The sequence below is a fragment of the Petaurus breviceps genome, unplaced genomic scaffold (genome assembly GCF_028583685.1).
Source record: "Petaurus breviceps papuanus isolate PSGF00001 unplaced genomic scaffold, PetGlider_PUasm1.0 207, whole genome shotgun sequence".
Classification (NCBI taxonomy): Eukaryota; Metazoa; Chordata; class Mammalia; order Diprotodontia; family Petauridae; genus Petaurus; species Petaurus breviceps.
Window position 1 is genome coordinate 33,970,544 of NW_027185850.1, and position 21,150 is coordinate 33,991,693.

General features: G+C 36.2%; 1 long non-coding RNA gene across 2 annotated transcripts; it reads left to right on the plus strand.

The window, feature by feature from the left end:
• Positions 1-9,362: 9,362 nt before the first annotated feature.
• On the plus strand, positions 9,363-17,498 carry LOC138165096 (uncharacterized). 2 transcript variants are annotated; one of them, XR_011169259.1, is made up of 4 exons: positions 9,363-9,701; positions 13,045-13,084; positions 13,231-14,283; positions 16,731-17,498. It is a non-coding gene; the product is annotated as an uncharacterized lncRNA (long non-coding RNA). The 2 variants fall into 2 exon arrangements; XR_011169258.1 differs by lacking the exon at positions 9,363-9,701 and having other exon boundaries at positions 10,778-13,084.
• Positions 17,499-21,150: the final 3,652 nt, after the last annotated feature.

The following is a 21,150-nucleotide window of genomic DNA, read 5'->3' on the forward strand; positions in this document are numbered from 1 at the left end:
TCTCTAATTATTTCTCTCTTCATATTAAAAAATAAACATTTATAGAAGTAGAACCTGAAAATAAATTGTTTTTTATCATGCTATTTACTTAGACTTAAAAAATAAAAGCCTAATCAGGAGCGGCTGGGTGGTGCAATGAATAGAGCATCAGCCCTGAATTCAGGAGGACCTTTGTTCAAATCTGGCCTCAGACACTTAACACTAGATGAGTGACCTTGGGCAAGTCACTTAACCCCATTTGCCCTGCCTTCCTCCCTCCAAAAGGCAAAACAAAACAAAACAAAACCAATTAAGAGTATGTTTAACTGTACCAGGATTTAAGTATCTGAGAAAACTAAAGCACATTTTCATCCTTTGGCCCCTACTGGAGATATTGGCAAATGCCCACTAAATTTACACAGGTACTTGATGTCTAGTCCTGTATGGTTTTTATTTGGCTGTGGCCAGTTTTCTTTTAGAGAAACTTTATAGCACAGTGGGAATAATGCTGGACTTGGCATCAGGAGCAACCGCAATTCTCTTTTTGCCTCTGACACTGTGAGGGTCATTACATCAATTTGGAGCTGGAAGGAAGCACAAAGGTCATCTCTATCACCACCTTCTTATCCATGGTCATACACTTAGGAGATGAAGATATATACAAAGTGATTTTTGGTAGGAAGACTTAGCAACCGAGGGGATCTGGTTTGGCCACATGTAGAAAGTGGTATTTAAGCTGAGTCTAGGGATTCCTGAAGGTGGTAGAAGTTAAAAGGGAGCACATTTTAGGAATTGAGGGACAAGCAGTTTATGTAATGGTATGAAGAATAGAGGTGGAATGTGGCATATGGGGAAGGCCACATGTAGGCCAGAGGCCGGAACCTAGAGTGTTTGAAGGACAGCAGTGTGGATTAGTCTGCAGAAGGTAGATAGAACTGATTCAAATTGTGAAAGGCCTTAAATGCCTAACAGAGGAGTTTGTGTTTTTTCCAAGAGACAGCTTGAGTAGGAGAGTAATGTAGTTAAATCTATGGTTAAGGAATTTCCATTTGGTAACTGGATAGAGGGTAGACAGCTAGGGCAGAGACTTGAGGCAGCAAGATCAGTTTGCAACCAACCAGGCAAGGGATGAGCCAGAAATAGGGTGATGGCCATCCGAGTAAAAAGAAAGAGTGACAACTCTGAGAGATATTGTGGAGCCACAATCAGGTAGACTTGGTGGCAGAAGAGAGAGGGATAAAATTGAGTATGATTCTGAGGGTGAAAACCTGGGTAATTGTTGAGATTTGTAGTGCCTTTAATGGAAATGTGGACGTTCAGGAGGCTTGTTAGAAACACTGAATTCTTTTGGGGGCCCCCCCCCCATCTCTGGAAGCTATTGTTCATTTCATCACAATCAGTGTGTTGCAGTGGGTTTTTGTTCATTTCTTATCTTCCATAGTTGTATTGTTTCTATTATGTTTGTTTTCTATATTTTTCTTTACATACCTGAATCCCCTCGAAAGAATAATAAATGATGCTCTACTGAAGTACCTAAAAGTTATTAATCCCTAAAGATTCTGAGGTTATAATTTTATAATTTTTTTGTCAGAGGTTCTGTTGAAAAGTTTTAAGACAAGATTGTTCTTTAAAATAAATTATACTTTGTTAAAATAAGCGTGATATATATATGCTTTTTGGAGGGGAAAATCAGGGCAATTGGGGTTAAGTGACTTGCCCAAGGTCACACAGCTACTGGGGTAGTTTGTTTGTTTGTTTTTTGGTGTGGCGTCTGAGGCTGGATTTGAACTTAGGTCCTCCTGACTCCAGGGCCATTGCTCTATTCACTGCGCCACCTAGCTATGTATTTTTAATGAAAGGTGAGTAGTTTAATGTTAAAATGAGAAACATATTAGAAATAATGTCATAAAAGAAAGTTACAAAGCCAAGATATGACATCTCTTTGCCCTAGGGTAGGATTTGAAAGTTGTTCCCTTTTTATATGTTAATATACTTTTGTGACTTCACTGTTAATACTCATGAATTATCAGAAAACATATTTGGGCTGAGGAAATTTGGTATTTTTGTCCTTATAACTGTGCATGTAAGAAGAATGTTAAAAAAGCATCTTTATAATCACCCCCCCCACCTTTGCCCCAGGCATGCTGCACCCTAGTCCCAAGATATTTGCCTAATTGTTTAGTGTATCACTGTGTTTTTCTGTAGCACTTAGAAAGTTGACTTTGTCAGCACTGAGTATAAAAAGAGAAACTCTAAAAATTTTAATTTTCTGTGTCAAATAGTGAATTTACCTTCCCTGATATTGCGTTAGAGTTAAACTTAAACACTAAGAAATCTAGCATTTTTTAATATTTGGCAAAATAAAAGATAATGCAGACTGCCCCACCTGTCTTTCTTCTTCTCCCCCCGCCTCCTATTAGTAGGGCCTGATATCGGCCTTTGAATTATGACAGTGGGCTAGAGTAAAGTTTTGTTTTGTTTTAAAGAAAGTATAGTTGACCAAATTTCTGTTTTTGTTACCTTTTCCTCTGAAAACATTTTCTCCAGTATACTTAGACAACCAAACCACATAGCAGTGGAGAATCTGTGAACTCGACAAGTCACTTGAGTCACTAGAGTCTAGGCCTTGGCTTCTTCATTTATGAAAGTTGGGCAGTATTATTTCAATCATAATTTCTTAATCCTGTTCAAGTGGACAAGTTATACTGAACTGAGAGTCATATCTTCATATGCTTAATCACTGTTGGATCTGTTGTTTCTTGTTTAACTGCCTTTTGCATTTATACACATTATTGATGGTCTTTTATGCTTTGCAAACATATCATCCTTAGTAATGTGATTTAGCTTATTTGTGCCTTCCAGATAGCTCCCCATTGTTATTTTGAGTCTCTTGAATTTTGATTGTTCAGAGATTATATTCCATATGACATAAGTGAAGGAATTTAGATGTTTAAAAATTTGTTTTTGGTCTTGGGAACAGTTTGGGATTATTGAGAGACCTACATAGCTACTCAGTTACAAGCCTTACCACTTTCTTCCTCTTCTTAAATTTTGGGCCCACTTCATTGTCCATCTGCCATTTCTATCAAGATATTTGTCTTTCTGGATTTTGTATCTTTCTACATACCAGAGCTTACACAGAGGACATTTGTCATTCACTTTTTTATTCCTCTCTGAGTTGTTAGCCCAAACATTTTGACTAATTTAGGATTTCATTTAAGACTTATTTTCCAGCACATTTATTATCATCCAGCCCCAAAATATATAGGGTACATGTCTAGAATATAAAATAGAATATTACTAATTGTGGGGTAACATTGCCAGGCAGTTTTCAATAAATGGGGGAAAGGTATTGACTTTTTAGTGGTGTTGGGATGTGAAATGAGTGAGGGAAGAAAATGAATTGAACCTGACAGTTAATATGCTTTCTTCCTTGTTTGTTCTTTGACCACCTTCTTAAATGCTTTCGGGAGACAATATATCATTTTCAGTAGAGTGCTAGATACTGAGAATCAAGAGCTACGTCCCAATTTTGACTGTGATAACTAGCTGATTTGACTGTGGACAAATGACTTCTTGTATAGTCTGTAGGCTTTAATCAGTTTGTTTCTGTTTCAAATTAAAATATTATAATTCTACCAGTACGGTATAGGGGGTTCACATTCCAGTAAGATCCATAATGTTTTTAAATCATATAACTTTAGACACATATAGCTTCTTACTTCATTCAGTCCTATTCCTACATCCAGAATCTGCATTATGCATTACCAGTTGGTTTAACACTCCTAGCATGTTAAGGAAATGGTATGACAGGAGTAGAAAATTGGGGAGATGGGTCTGTTCCCTCATATCACCCATTGATGGGAGGACTGCTCAGTATATGGAAGCTGTGCAGCTTAGTAAGAGAATGTTTTGGTTGAATTGGGTTGGTGGTCTCTGCTTTTTCTTGTTTGGGGGATCATAAACACATTAATAATTTGTGCTTGTGGATACACAAATTATGTTTCCAGTTTTTGAAGGTGAGATGAAAACAGTTTCTAAGTACTGAGTTTGTTGTAAAGTAAACTGCAAGCCAGTCTACATTTGTTTTAGGACAGCTTTGTAAATAGGCTTGTCTGTATTGTACATTACTCACAAGGTGGCAGAACTCATTTTTTATGATTTCTGATCATAAATATTTGAAATAATCTACGAAAACTATAGTACTTTAACACGTGTTCCACCAAGAAAAGGAAAATATTTTGAAAAAATAAGCTTGCAGAAATACTGCAAAAAATTAGCTCCATGTTTATTTGTTTTTGTCTTTGTTTTGTCTGCTCATTTAGTTTTCTAATTATTAAAAAAAAATATTTGCCAAATGTTCTTAGCAGGTAATATTTATTACTATTCTGCTTTCCTTGTGCCCTGACAAGATGACCAACCTAATAGTTGAAAAGGTCTGTTGCAGTACCATTTCAGAATTGGAACATGATCCAATAGAGGTGAAAGAACATTATGTCTGAATTTGGTTTTTAGATTTATATCTTTGTCATTATGTGTAGAAGTTTTAATTTCATTGAGAAATCTGTAGGTACTGACAGTAGCATTACGAATGAAAGCATCAGTTATTCATGCTAACTTCTCACCCATAAAATAAATACAGATGAGACCTTCAGTTTCTTCCATCTTTTCATTAGAGGTCTCATGTTTCTCATATACCTTTAAGGATCTCCCTTTTCTCTATTAGACATCTGCTACTGTCATATTTTCTCCTCCTGAGACAGCAGGCAAATAGCCTTCTCCAAGACCAAAGCCAATGTTCTCTTTGAATGAACCATCAGGGGACACAGACAACCTGCCATGGGGTTGAGCACTTAAACGCTTCAACAAGAAGTGACTTCCTACTACTAAACCTGAGGATTCCATATGGCGACAAGAGCAGAATTCCACCCTTGTTCCTGATGTTTTTCTGGCCCTTTTCTCTAAAGCATTTACTTCTAACTACGAATCTAGAAGGGCGGGCGGTATGATATCTTTGTATCCCCAGTTCCTAGTTGAGTGAATAGCCTGTATATAGTAGGTGCTGAATAAATTCTTATTTAGTTATTAAAAAAGGTTCACGTAACACTCAGCTGTGTTTCTTGTAGACGATCTTTTTAAGTGTTTAAAAAAATATCCCCTTAAGACACCAACCTTTTGAATTTACTTACAACTTCTCTGAGATGTATTTTTTGGTGTGGCCTAGCTTACTGTGGCCTTTGATCAGAAGGGGGCAGTTGAGTTGAGTAGGCTTCATAGAGTTCATGGGCTTATTTATCCTGTGCTCTGCTATTTAGTTAGATATAATATGTTTGGTGCTGATTTATCTTAAGCAGCCATAGAATCTTAATCCAGTGGATTGGTAGAGGTAACTTAATGATCATCCTGCCATTCTGTCTGTTTTCAGGTTTTCTCTGTCATTGAAGAATCAAAGACGTGGTTCATCATCTTAAGAGACAAGATAGAAAAGGTGGGGGATAGGGAGGGGTGGTGGTAAGAATATTCCTGAATGGGAATTCATTTCTAAAACCAAATTGAGACCTAACAAACTGATTAAATAGCTTTACTTCTGCCTGCCATTTTCACTCTAACTGTTAATACAATTTGAATTTGCTGCTTTTAGATAGTAGTCCATTTTTACTACTCATACCTTTTTCTCCTTAAAAATCCTTAGTCACCTTTTAATGATTCCTCTTTGCTGATTAATCCTCATTTTTCTCCTCTTCTATTACATTTAGGATTTTACTTGACTTGGGTTCTTCTTGCTAGTATTACAATATCCCCCTTCGGATAAAGTGATTGAGATTGATGGAGGGAAGGACTGCTCCTTGACCTGAACTGAAAGCAGGCCTTCTATGCCACCTCTAGAATAATCATTCCATAATTTTTATTGAAGTTTGAATTTGCCTTCATTCTTTTTTTTTTTTTTTTAATTTTTGGATGGGGCGGGGGAAGGCAGGGCAATTGGGGTTAAGTGACTTGCCCATGGTCACACAGCTAGTAAGTGTTAAGTGTCTGAGATCAGATTTGAACTCAGGTCCTCCTGACTCCAGAGCCAATGCTCTCTATTCACTGGTCATCCTGACTGCAGGGCCAGTGCTCTATTCACTGCACCACCTAGCTGCCCCTGCCTTCATTCTTAATACCATTTTCCCCCTCCTAATGTCAACCAAAGTAAATCTACATTTGCATTTCAAACAACAATAACATCCTGCAGATTTCTTTGGAGGGATTTTGAGGGAGGTGGCACAGTCTGTCCTTTATTGAGAGTTTAATAATAATAATTTCTTCCATTTGCAAAATAATTGAAAATCTGCATATGGTTTTATATATTATTTTATCCCAATAGTAACCCTCTGAGGTTATTATTTTTCCCATTTTACAGATAAGGAAACCGAGGTGGAGAGAGGTTAAGTGATTTATTCATTTTCACATAGCTCATAATGTCTGAGGCAGGATTTGAACTCCAGGTCCAATGTTCCACCCTTTGTGCCTCCTAGCTGTCTCAAGTGCCAGGTAAATAAATTTATATTAGGAATCATCTTTATGAACAAAATTTAAGGATATTTTAATAGGCTTAATCCACATATCTTCCAATGTTGAATTTCTATCCTGCTGGAATGGTGCAAGGAGACCTGGTTTCATGATAATGACCTTGAAGCCTTATACTACCCTGAAGTTCATTCTGAATTCCTCTCCTCCTAAGAAAGATTAAATTCTGTTTCATTCTTAATGTCATTAATTTATCTTATCCTTTCAAAACTTGTGATTTACATATGGTATAAATGGCAACACTTAGCTAAGCTGAAATTCATTATGGTTCAGTGAACTTAAAACAAACTGCCCTCCCCCTTTTTTTTTTTTTTGGAGGGCAGGGCAATTGATGTTTCCAAGGTCGCATGGCTAGTAAGTGTTAAGTGTCTGAGGTGGGATTTGAACTCAGGTTCTCCTGACTCTAGGGCTGGTGCCCTATTCACTACACCACCTAGCCACCCCAAAACATCCCATTTCTAAACCATTATGGACTAATGGAAGTTTACTTAAATTTAGAATCCTGTCTGTATATACTTGTTATCAATTGTATAACTTTACTTTTTGCCTACCCTTATCAAGCATCAAGTATTTTTTCAGTGTAACTTGTCCCTTAATCTCCTTTCTACGTCTTGTAGGTTTGTTTCTTATATCTTTGGCCAAATCACTAATAGAAGCTCATGTATTATACTAGTAGAAAGCTGGCTTGGCTCTCTGTATCTCATGGATTTTAATGAGAGATAATCAATTCTGGCCACATTTGTGTGTACTACACTGGTATTTTAATAACTTATTCCAATGTAAACTTTATATAAACAGGTGTGTGAAATTTTCTCCCTAAGGTTTAAAAAAAACTATTTTAATGTATTGTATTACATATGTTAATACATTTTAAACAATCTTATTTTATACCAATAATAATAATAATATTTATGTAATGTTCATGCAGCACTAGAAGCAACTTCTTCAAAAAATAAGAAACCATTCCATTTAGTAGATTTTAAGTAAATGAGTCTCCAGTGATTCGATTTGGTATTCCACTATTCCTAGTTCCAGTGTTTCATTTCCATTAAACACCTACTTTATGGTAGGGTATGCTGTCAAACACACCAATATAGAATGTTCTTCTTCTCTGCTAGCTTTGCTTTTTGAGGAATAGAATTTCATTACTTTTTACTTATTTCTGTCCCATTCAATTTTCTGAGTTAGGGCAGAGCCAGATAAACTATTTAGTATAACTATTGTTTAAGTAGCCAGTAAAATATTCTATAGTAAAAAGTCTAGAAGCAGAGTTTGTAAAAACAAGGTTGATAGAAATTTAACATTTGATCAATGATTTTTCTGCAATCTTGAATAGCTCATGGCTGATTAATGAAAGTGCTTGATCTATATCAGTCTTCATGTGAAATTATTACTCAGTTTTTATTTGGAAGGGAGCAAGATTACACATATATGCACCACAAATAACAAATACAAGGCACAGTCATATTGGTAGCATGGCATTGTGTGCTTAACACCTGGGACATCATTTCTGAAAGATATTTATAATGGAAATTGGTTTTGCTTCATATAATGAGTGTTTCATTTTGTTATGTTATTGGTAAACTATTGATTTGGTGTAATTCAAGCCTTTAGAAAGATTGATAATTCTAAAAGTAGAGCTGTGACCATGTTGGAAATATTTCCCATGTGTAGCAAATATAATGAATCATTCTTCTTTTTCCTTTAGACTTCCAAGGACTTTTAGCCACTATATTTGGAAAGAACTTGCATGAGTTTTTGTGAGATTTACCAGTTTTGTTAGTTTTTTTATTTTTTTGAACACTTTTACATAGACTCAATAAAGGGATTACATGAGGGCCAAGAGTTGCCCGATTCTTCTTTTGAGGGGCTAGGATATCTTTCTACCACTGATGGGTGTAGGGAGAAGCTACCTTTCTGGGAAAATGGTTTTGACTACTTGTCAGTGGTTTCTGTTCAGAATTCTTTGTCTTCTGTTACAGGTAGAAAGCTGTCAACTAAAAATGGAATCTTTTTCATTTACTATTAAAGTACAATTTTTCCCTGTCAATGAGGAGAAATACATAGCTACCAAAGTAGTAGTTCATGTGGTTTAGAGAAAGGTGATAGATACTCCATTCTATGCAGCAGTTTAATAATATCAAAGATGACTACCATAGAGTGGTAATTGTTCAGTGAATAGTAACAGAAAATAACCAGTCTCGGGTAAAGAATTTGGTCCCATTCCTAACATAGTTTATAAATATATAGAATAAAGTATTCAGAATTGCACATCCCTTTGAAAAGAGAAAATAAAGAAATTTAATGCCAGTATAATTTATCTTAATAAAATGCATTTTCCCCATACAAGTGTTCATATCTAAAATGGTTGGGATATACTTGGCAAGGATAAAAGGCATAGCTAGTGGCATATCATATCACTGCATGGAGGCTAGCAATTAGAATGTAGCCAGACAAAATCACAAGGGGGTCTATAAATAAATAAAAGAAAGCCTTAATGTGATTTAAATACCGTGACTGAAATGTATTCAGTGACAGCCTGGTCACCAAGTACAGTGCGACATCATGCTCTATAGAGATGGATTCCAGCAAAAGACTTCTCCATCAGCCATCTGGCCCCTGACTCTGTAAGTCCAGCTCACTGAATGACACGTAACCCAGTGGGATGCACCAAATTTGCTTAAGCATAAGCACATCATCTTCTCATAACAAAAGCCTGAATATGACCCTAATTTTTAGTTACATGAAATTTCTTGAGGATATTAATAAAAACAAGATAATATCAAAGTATTACATGTATATCCATAAGGCCCATTGTTCTTGTATTTTAAGAAATCCAACGAAACAGTTTGATTTAAATATCAATTTTAACTTAAATCGAGAAGACAGAAAGCTCTACCCTAAAAATGTACTTTTATATCAAAGGGAAGGAGAAGAAGAATCTGGCCTACTTGTTTCTCTCTCAGTATCACAACGAACTCCAGTCTACGTTTTTCAACAAATTCCTAAGCCTCAGAATTTTTCCATTCACTAGATCTTAGAGAATCTGTGGGAAGAATGCAGCAAATGAACTTTGTTTTGGAGTAACTACCCCTCTCTCCCTGTCTTTTTTGATCAACTTCCAGAAGTTTGAGACACATTCCATAATAAAGGTAAAGAATAAATAATGTTAATTGTATTTCTTTCTATAACCTCAGCTAATCTTCCTAAATCCCTTTGAAAAGTATTGTTAACTACTTTTTCCTTTTGTCATTTGTTGACTATATTTTTCGTTCCACAAGGACACATATCGCTAGATGTGACTTTATTAGTAAAAAGAAAAACATGCCAGAACATTCCCTCTTTAACTTTTGACATTATATGGTGTATAGTGTCTTAGTTGCTGTTAAATAACTGGCTGAAATTATTTTATATGGTTATACCCAGAAGTGTGCTAGAGCTGGCTTCTACTGACTCAGAAAAGCCAACTGTAGAATTTTTGGTATGACTGTTTACACTTTGGAAATCAGTAGGCTAGCTGATTCCCAAGGAGTGTACTAGAACCAGCTCTTAGTGGTACTGGAGAACTAATTGTTAAAATATCATCATGACCATTTGCACCTTGGAAGTTGACAAACTATAAGTCAAGAGTTGGATTTATTTTTTGTTTAATTGTCTTGACTTAAGAAAGCAATTGAAAAAGTGTTAATAGAGATGAAACTGAAAAGTGTATCCTCTGTGCATGTGTGTACATTTTATTTTTGCCAGCATATCCTTGAGTATAACAAAAGTTTCCTAAAAGATAGTTCCTCAGCAGTGTTCTAGGAGCTCTCAAGCGTATATGATGCTGTTTCTGACATAGACGCTAGAAGGAGTAGCACATAGAACTTGGTTTGGAAAACAAAACCTTAAAAACACCTGCTCACTGAGTATAAACAAACAGTAAACATCTTGAGGTAAAATCAGAAATTTTGCAGGATATCTGTGAAAGTTATAAGAAAACTGAAAAGCATTCTCTAAATACAGGCATAAAATAAGGACAAAAGAAAGGAATATGCTTGTCCTTTAAGAAGTCATAATGAAAAATGGGGGTGTTATGAAATAGATATTTCAAATATCGTTTTCTCAGGCTTCATTTTTAAGGTGATTTAGCACATGGAATTAGAGAGTAAGAAACCTCAAGGATGATAAGTAAATTGCTGGTGAAGAATGTACTGTTCCAAACTTGTGAAAGTGGAGTTGTACCCTACTTCATTCAGCTAGATGTTTTCAAGACTGAATTTTGATGACTTGTCTAACCTTTTGTTCAAGGAATTAACACAAATTATTGTGCACCAACCTGTTATCAATTTTGATAGTTCATGAAATGACTAAAGACTACCAGTAAATTATTTTCTGTTTATATCTTTTAAAAGACTGGAGATTCAGGTTTTGAACTTAATCCAAGAAAATTATAGGTTAAAAAAATCATTTGTAAACACCTAGAAGAAAGGATAATTTATACCAATACTTGTATTACTTTGTAAAGTTTGAGGCCTAATTTCAGTCTAATATTAGGCTATATGATACTATCCAGATCATATCACCCATACATATATGAATGGATCATTATACAGAAGATGGTGATCAGCTGTTCTCCCTTCCTCCAGCGGACCAAACAATGGGACATGGACATTAATTATAGCATGAGGGATTTGGGCCAAGTATGAGGAATAATATTGTTAATTGAAAATGGTTTACTATGAGTATCTTATTCTATGGTGGTCCCTTAAAAAAACTCAGTCTAATCCTTTGGAACATTTATGGAACACCCGTTACATGCAAAGAAACACAGAAATAGCTGCAGGGAGAGACAGGAATTCGGAGAGTAAGACTACCCCCATGGAATTCAGAAACTTAGGAGAAGAATACACGTGTGTATGCTTATTTTTTTTTGGCATGTATTATTATGCATGTAAATGTGAAACATCATATATATCACATACATACATGTATCATAAATCTAAGTGACAGATGAGAAATGCAACAAAAAGCAAGATTCTAACTGGTAAGACCCAAGAAATCATCCCATCATGCCAATAGCTTTTGGACTATTAGGGATTTTTCTTTTTAATTCTTGCCAGCTCACACAATTTTGAATCAAATCTGATTCCCTTTGGCATCTTCTAGCTAGATCATCCTTATCCTGGAGAGAGTTTTCAAACATTTGGCATCTGTGCTGTATTTTTGATCAATGTGTCTGTCTTTCTTAGAGCAGCCTTCCACTTCCAAATGATGAGACAGGATTTGGAGTCTCTCTGAAAACCCTGGGGCCTTAGAGCAATGCCAGTGAGAGCTCCATGCTTAGGAACTAATGACCTTCCCTGGCAAAGCTCAAACCGATGATGCTGATTGACTTAATAGTAGGGATAGTCGGGTTATTTACTAAGTCCCTGGAATACTTGTTCATGAACTTCATTCAGATGACCTGAAAAGATCCATCTCTTCTCATGTCTTCAGTTACGAGAAAAACCTAAAAGATGAGTGCAGTAAGAGAAAGCATAGCTTGAATGTCAGGTTTGGCCACTACTGCAATTAAAGATCCCTACTGCTCCGCTTTCATTGTCATCACTTGGAAATTGGGGATACATATAGCCTTTGACTTCAACCATGTGAAGGACTCTTGTGGAAAATTAGGCTTGTTCTGCTTAGCTGTAGGCGGCAGAACTTCTAGGATCAAAAGGGAAAGGTTTAAAGAAGGCAGAATTTTTTGTACGGTATAACAAAGAACTCCCCAACAATCCGAACTGTTCGAAATGGAAATGGCTACCCATGAGTGGTAATGCATTCCCAGGGATTGTATTGTTTAAATAGAGCGTAGGCAACCACTTTTCGGGGATGTTGAGAAAGAATCATATTTCAAGTAGGCTTGGCCTAGCTTTACATTCCTTTCACCTGAGGTTCTTGATCTTTTGATTATAATTCTCATTACCCAATAGTTCTTCTTGTTCTCCCTTCCCCACCCATTCATTCTAGGTGTTATATACATGTTATCAATGTTTTTGTCCCAGGTAGAGAGAGGGAAGGAAGAATTCCTAATTCTTAACACTTTATATCAGTGTCCTGAGCTCTTTGACTGTTATATAACTTGTATTAGAATCTTTATCTGGAGTCCAGTGGGTCCTGTATAGAGAAGGAAATGGGAGATCAGTTAAGGCTCAAAAGAGTAATGAAAAGTGAAAAGAAGGCTGTTTTCTAGGGAAGCAGAGACAAGCTTGAGTCATTAAAAGATGTGAGCTGTTAGCCTATTCTAATATTTAGGTATTTTATGGTATCCAGAAAAACACTACTTGACTGTGAGATAAACTAGGCAAATAAGAGTTAACTAGGATGAACATGAAAAATTTAGAGAAACATAGGAAGATTGTATAAGCTAACATAGAATGGAATAAGCAAAACCAGAAAAATGATACATATTACTGAAGGAAAGCCCGTAATATTTGAATTGATAATTAATATACTGTCATCTTTTGACAGATAATGCAGCAATAAGGCCGAATGTTATGTACATTATCAGGTAAGGTCACTGTGTTGGGTATTTTTGCTTAAATGGTTTTCTTAAAAGGGGGGGGGATTCAATTCTGAAAGAGCAGAAATAGAAGAGGGAGGGGAAAATGAGCAGAAAGACCTGTTATGTAAATATAAAAACGTCAATAATTTCAGAGTTCAGTAATGGATGGAGAAACACCTTTCCAGAAGAATTATGTATTACAGCACACTGCCACCCGATGCTTAACATCACTACTTGCCTGCCTTGGTTGAGATTCTGTTCACCATATTCATCTAGTTCCAGTATTTTGTGAGTTGTCCCTCCATCTTTGCACCCTTCAAAATTATTCCAGTGAGTATTGAGTGACATAAGCAACACAATATAGTGGAAAGACTTATACACTCTGATTCAGAGATACCAGGTTTCAAATCTTTACTCCTGTAATTTACTTCTTGTGTGACCAAGGACAAATCACTTAACCTTTCTGCCTCTAGTTTCCTTATCTATAAAATAATGACTGTAAAACTTTATCATTTTTCTGTGTCAAATGAGCTGATGTTTATAAAGTATATTGTGAATCTTTGAAAGGTCATATAAATGATGACTATCTTCTTCAATCCCAAGAAGTATATATTTTGTAAAGAGGACAAAGTAGTATAGACTTCACCATTGACAGAACTTTAAGCCCTAGGCAATGGTCCTAGCCATCCAAGAGTTCATAAATAGAGAAGCATCTCTTTGGATGTGTTTAGAAGTAATAGCACTGTTTCTTCTTCAGTGCTGGAAAACACCACTAAATCTTAGAGGAAAGTAATGGTATCTTTGGACATCCCACCAAGAGGCAAGAGATGCCACTTCCTGGTTTCAGAGCATGAATCGAGGAGGAAGATTTATTAGTTGATTCATTCAGAACATTTTTACAAATGCCTACGTTTAAGCCATTCCCATGAGGAGCAGTTTCTTTCTTCAGGGAACTTAAAATCTGGAGAGAATCTTCCCACTTAATCACATGGTGGTACCATGGGCTCCTGTAGCACTAATAAAGTGATCAGGAACTCTGCTGTTATGTGACAGTTGCTAGAAGAAGCTCCCTTCTAGAATGAGGCTTTAGGCCATTTCCTTGTTTTTCTTTTCCTTCCACAGGTGGTGGTTGAAAGCCTGAGGAGCGTGAGGATTGGCTGTCTGGTTCCCAGAAACTATGTGTGTGTGAAATCCAGAGGGGGTAAGTGAGCATTAATACACTAGAATGCATGTGTGCCATGAGACTCTGGGGTTCAGTATGGGAACCCTCATCATTCTGCCTTAATCCAACCCTATTGTTTCATTGTCAACAAAGTAGCCTCGTTTCTTTCAGCAATACATCCATATTCCTGATACTATATATTCTCCTCAACTTAGAATAGTAGTGGAATTTTTATTGACAATGCTAGTACAATACATGCACATACTGTGCAAACTACTGTTTGAGAGAACTATCAATGAACCTGGCATGAATGAACAATGGCAGCTACAGTAACTTCCTTATTTTCTAGTTGGTAGTGTATGGTAAGTGGTAAGCTTTCAGGTTGTAAATAGTGTTGACTAAAACGTTCTTAGTAAGATTATCATCCGATCTTCTGGTTAGATTCTTTCTATCTTCACTCTAATCTATGCTGCTACACAAGAATATACATACGGTTTCTGAACTAATGGGTGACATAAAATCGCTCCCATTCACATTAGTGCTTTTGTTAAGAAGCCTCATGCAAGCTTCCCATTAATGAAACTGTACAGGGAGTGGAACTTTATGGCATGGTCTCTATTAAGTACTTGACATGGTCTGTGTTCCTTGCAGACTTATAGAAGATGTCAGATATAATTTGTAGTTGGATTAAGGAGTCAGCTAAAGGTGAAAAAGGCCAAATTTAGTGTCTGGCAGCAGCACTTCTGGCTAGCTTCTCCCTCATGTAAATTTTCCTAAAATGGTTAACAGCTCTTAACATGACTTTTATTGTAACTCCTTCCCCGTAATGTTAGATACATTCAATATGGCCACTAGATGGCATTATATAGAACATAAAAGGAAAGCACTGTAAGTCTTCGAGATGCTTTCTGCTTTCATCTTGATCTAAATATCCCTTTTTAATCATCCAGGATCAGCGCTACCTCAGGGAGACAGTGCCAGGAGCGTCACAGCAAAAATAACATTTTATTTCTAGTGGTAGATACAGCACTTTTAGGCTTCGAAATGGTCTGTAGTTCATATTGGTTCAGCAAGGAAGGAACATGGGCCACTGAAAGAGTAAAAGGAAAATGAATACACAGTGGGGAAACTAGGCTAGGAAAAAATGCCCAGTGCTGAAATTCCTTAAGTCTCATTTCTGGAAGGAAGGAAACTAAGACCAAGACAGATGCAAATAGAAGCAAATGGTTTCTCAAAATATGAAACAAAATATTTGAGAGAGAGAGCTTGACCTCACACTCAGCATCATTTTCAGTTCAAGCTAGATAAAATGGCAAGCCAGCACAATGATAAAGATTTTAGTCAGCTCTTAATTATCTGCAGTGTACCCTTGGGCTACATAATCCAGATCATCTTATAATATAAAAGTCTTTTATATGGTCAAATTAGTTACAAGTCATTTATCTAGTAGTCTTTTTTTCAATTCTACATATAACCCTTTAAACCCAAACAATTACTATAGCTTCTCAGAGAAGGTGAGAATCAAACTTCAAATTTTAGAGGTTTATTTCAAAATTAGAGATTTATGTACTTGTAAGCTAATGTTTTACATCTGCCTAAAAGCAAAGTTAACACTTTGTTCACACATTTTCAGTGATGCTTCTCATATCCAAAAACTATCATGAGGCTGATTGTGGTAGCTCTCTTGTTAACAAGACCCTTAGGCAAAATCTTCCTGAACAATCAGCTAAAAAACAACTCAATTGCAGTGTTGCTCTGAGCAAAATGTGGTTCATAATTTATGATATGGAAAATAAATCTTTGGATAGTAGAATTTTAGAGCTGAAAGGAGACTTTGGGGCTCTAGAACAATAACTACACAAAGCATGAATGCTATCTACATCTCTAGTATTAGCAAGTTGTTACCTAGCACCTAATTCATTTACAAACTCCAATTCCCCCTTCCCTATGCCTACCCCCATTTAATAATATCTCTTATTTGTTTGGAAGGTTTTCTTCTAACGAATCTGCATTCTGTAATTTCTATGCCAAATAGAACAAATCTAATTCATCTTCTTCATAATATCCCTGCAAGTATCAGGAAAAGACAAACATGTTCCTTCTCCAGGTTAGCCATCATTCCCAATTCATTCAATTGATTTTCCAATAGAATAGTTTTTAGTTCCTTCACCATCCTGGTCATCCAGTTCTAAACACACTAGTCTTTGTTTACTCTAAAATGTCATGCCTAGAACTGGATATGGTTTTCAGATTTAGTCTGATCATGGTAGAGTGTAGCAGAATTACTTTCATGGTTCTGGATACTATTTTCTGCATCACACTAATGACAAACAGCAGTTCAATATAGCTCAGGGTGTGTGTGTGCGCACATGCGTGAATGTGAACTATTTTCTCCCCTCCCCCCATACTTCCATTGCAGGTATACTTTTTAACCGAAATGCAGGATATTACATTAATTAATCCTGGTTATGTTTTATCTTGTTAGCCCAGTGTTTCAGCTCATCAAGATCTTTTTGGACTCCAGTTCTGTCACCTGTTTCCTCAACTTCATGTCTTTCACAAATTTGATAAGTGTGTGTCTGTCCAGAGTCAAGGACAGAGCCCTGTGCCACTCCCCTAGACATCTCTCCACATTGACTGTGATCCATTAATCAGTCATTTTCTCAGTTCTGAAATCACCTAAGTACTATCATCCAAACCAAATTTCCCTTTTGTCAGTGAAGATAGCACGATAGAAACAAAAGCACAACATATACTGAAACATTTGTAGGAGCATTCTTGCTGATAAGACAACTACAACGTGTCTGTTGATTCAGGGATGACTGAAAAAATTTGGAAAATTAAATTTTTGAAATATCAATGTAATTGAATATTGTGCAAATGATGAGTAATAAGAATTCAAAGAAATGAGAAGATTTATTTGAACTTGGTGGAGTGTGAAGTAAGGCAAACCAAGAGAACAGATATAAACAATGACTACAGAAATTTGTTGAGTTGAAAAGGAGAAACCTGCATATGAAACAGATTCCTAAAAGGAAGTTGAACTCTTGAGCAATGGAAAAACCAGTGAAGATTCTGGAGAAGAGATAATGAAACATACCTTAGAGATATGGAGGTCTGTCAGGACAGAACATTATATTTTCAGGCACAGTCTCTGTGTCAAATGCATTTAATTGTTTTTATTTGTCACAAAACGTGATTCAGTCTGGAGGGCTATGTGGGGAAATTGTGATGTAAAGAGAAAAGGCTTGAATAAAATATATTTTTACAAAAATAACGTAAGATTTTGTCATATGCACTAATCTGGTAGCCCTGTTTAGAAAGGAAATAAAATTATTATGCCATGACTTGTTCTTCATGGAGGAACATATTAGATTGTAATAATAATCTCTTCTAGTTTTTAAGTTCTCACAAACCATCACTTTAATAAACTTTTCTAGAATTTTGCTACAAATAAATGTTGTTCAGCGACCTATAATTTGAAGTATCCATATCCTTATTTTTGGATATTAAAATGTTTGCTTACCTCCGGTCCTCCAACACTTACCCATGATGCCTCAATGATCAAAAAGACAGTGGTTTGCAACCACTTTAATAAGTGTTTTCAGTGTTTAGTTTATTCAGGCCAGCTATTTATAGGAGATCTTCTTCCTTTACTGTTTCACTTGTTTTGATCTTAAGTTATAACTAGTTTTCTTTGAATTTCAAGGTGATTTTCTTTAAAAATTCTAAGTTGAGTTCAACTTGTCTCTGTCATTTATTATCATCTGTCCATCTACCTCAAGTAGATGTTTTTTCTTTCTCTTTCCCTAAATATAGGGTTTTTCCCCCTCAAAACATGACTTTTAAAAGCTGTTTTCTTGGGGCAGCTAGGTGGTGCAGTGAATAGAGCATTGGCCCTGGAATCAGGAGGACCTGAGTTCAAATCCAGCCTCAGACACTTAACAAGCCATGTGACCTTGGGCAAGTCATTTAACCCCAGTTGCCCTGCCTTCCCTCCAAAAGACAAAAAATAAAATAAGATAAAAACTTTTGTTATCCTTTGTTGTTATGGCAATCCTTGGCTCATAATAGACTTTTGTCTTCCTAACTCTCCTTATAGGAATCTGCCAAGGTTTTTTTATTCATACTCAGTTTTATCCATACTCAGCCTGAGATCTCTAATCTTATTCCTTATTGGTAAGAATGAGGTTCATAATACCTGATCCTCATTTCACTCCATCTTCCTTCCCTCCAAATTAAGTTATTAATAAGATAAGGCAACAATTTTTAGCTCCTTTGCTTTTGGCAGTGAGACTTCCTTCCCAGTTGGCACTGTTAACACCTATTTTGTGAGCCTTGCCGTTCAGCCAACTACACTATTACCTGATGCACATCTCTTAATCTTCCTAAAAACAAACACAAAAACAATATGGAAGACTGTCATATACTTTACTGGAATCAAGGCAGTTTTATTTTTATATCCACCAAACCATAGTGGCCTTATAACCAGTCAAAAAAACCCTAGCAGTAACAGAAATGCAAGAAACCAAGCTTAATCTGACCTGACCTGTGTTTTTTTTTTTTTAACAAATAGCTTTGTTATTTATTTATTTTTAAAACAATTGGTGTCTTTTTGTTTACTTATAGTTTACAACATTCAGTTCCACAATCTCTTTTAAGTTTCAAATTTTCTCCCCCTCCTTGCCCTCCTCCCCACAGCATGTAATCAAATATAGGTTCTACAAATACCTTCACGTTGATGAAGCTGTTCATTAGCTCTTTGTGATCACTGCCTCCTTTTCTATGTATTCTTTATATCTTTTTAATATAATCTGTTCTAAATTTATACCAGAATACCAAGCCAAATTCACTGGTCTCTAGTTTCAAACGGTTTGCTTACCTTTTTTGAAAATCAGGGCATTTCCCTTGTGCCAACCCTAGATCTCCTTAGTTGTTCCTCAAACCCTAGGTATTGCTAACATGAAGAAACAGACATTTTCCCCATGTAAAAGAATTCTCTTCTAGACTGGAGAGTGGAAAGTATCTGATCAATTTGTAATACTTCTTCTTAGATGTTATACAGTTACAGATAGGTCACTGGTAACCACACTTTTCTTTGTTAATATTCTAACTTTGCATTTCCACTGCCGCCCATTTTTCCAGTCTGTGTTACATCTAATTTATTCTTTGTCTTCACAACCGAGTTGTAAGACTGCCTGACCATACTTCAGGAGAGAGCATGACAATTGAGACTTGTTTGCATACCATGGCTCAGTTATTCCTTTTTTATACTAATATTAATAATAGCAAAAGCTTAGGATAATCCAGAACAATACAGAACAATAAATTTGTGGTCAGTCCTCTTTCTAGATATTCACTAACCAGTTGTATAATAACCTGTTGTAGAGAATCTTACCATCTAATGCCTCTTTTTCAGTGAATTGGCAAGACCTGGCAATTGAGAATGGACAAGGCATTTGTCTCTTTTTATATGCAACTGTTTCTGGATCCCTGCAATGTTTGTTTTTAGGAGAGAGGGACTGAATGCCTAGGAAAAGGAAAGATGACCCTGAGAGTGAAGGACTGGATGGTTTGAAAGAAGGTCATGAGAAACTGGTCATAAAGTTCACAGATGACTGTATGAAGAGAACATATGATGTGCTGCTCCCCCAACCTTGGGATGGAGAAGAGTGGAGATTGGGAACCTGTCAGGATGATTGCAGCATGATACCCCAGGACCAGAATGCTAAAATAGGATGATAATGGGTTGGGAGCAGGGGAGGAATATGTTCATTTTTAGCCTAATGGACAAAGATTTCCTGCCTCTGCTTTCTTCAGCTCCTCGGAAGAGAGTACTGTCTTGATGTCTCTCTTCCCATATATAAGTTTTAGCATCTATAATTTGCTTTAATTATTTTTTTTATTAAAGCTAGCCAATTGTTAAACTCTGTTTATCCTATCATTAAGGGTAACAGTAATTAGGAAAACTCAGAAGAGAAGGAAATTGCTGACTGGCTCATTCAAAGAGAAAGAATTTATTGAATTATTTTAATAGTTTCTTAGAATAGAGTGAATACATTCACCAGAGGTTCTCCTAGGCTTAAATGAGTCAGTAATCGCCAACATAGCTTGGCTTGAGTGAGTTTTAGGCTGCCATCATCCCTTTGAAAGGAGAAATTTATGTCTAAGAAGAGAGGAGGGAGTGGCTGAAAGAAAGGCACACCCCAAGGGAAGAGTTAATTGGGAATAGCTCTACCCACTGAAAGGTAGAGAGGAAAGGGTTTAATGAAATGACTCACTTCCCCACCGAGCAGTTTTGAATAATAGATAAATTGAAACTAAAGTCACTGGCCTATACTTGGTATATTCCATTCTCTTCCCACTTTTGAAAATTGGGGCATTTGCCTTATGTTTTTAAGCTACTTTCATTTTCCGTTATATAAATACCACTATTTTCCTACTTTGAATATTTAAGAACCTTTTCAGTTGCTTTCTAGGCTCTTGTTTCAATGCTTCATCTTTTACATAAATTCCAAGATGGGGTAGTTATTTCTCCCCAAGGTTTCCATTTTATTCACCGAACAACCACTTTATCCTAATTGATGAGAATCAGATCCACAATAAAATTCCTCCTTTTCAGGTCCTCCATTTTTTGAAGGATGAAATTATCATTGAGGCATATCAGGGTTTTTAACTATTCTCTCATTGATCTGAATAGAGAGAACAGCAGATGGAGCCTGCAGACCATGATCTATTGATAATATTTCTGATTGGCTTACAATTAAAAAATTTCCAGTAGAATATAAGCTGCTTGAGAGCAGGATCTTTGAATTTTTTGTCTTTTTATCCCTGGCCCCTAGCAGCATTCATGGCAAAAGACAGGTGCTTAATAAATGTTTTGTGAATTTGAGTTGAACAGTCTTGTAAA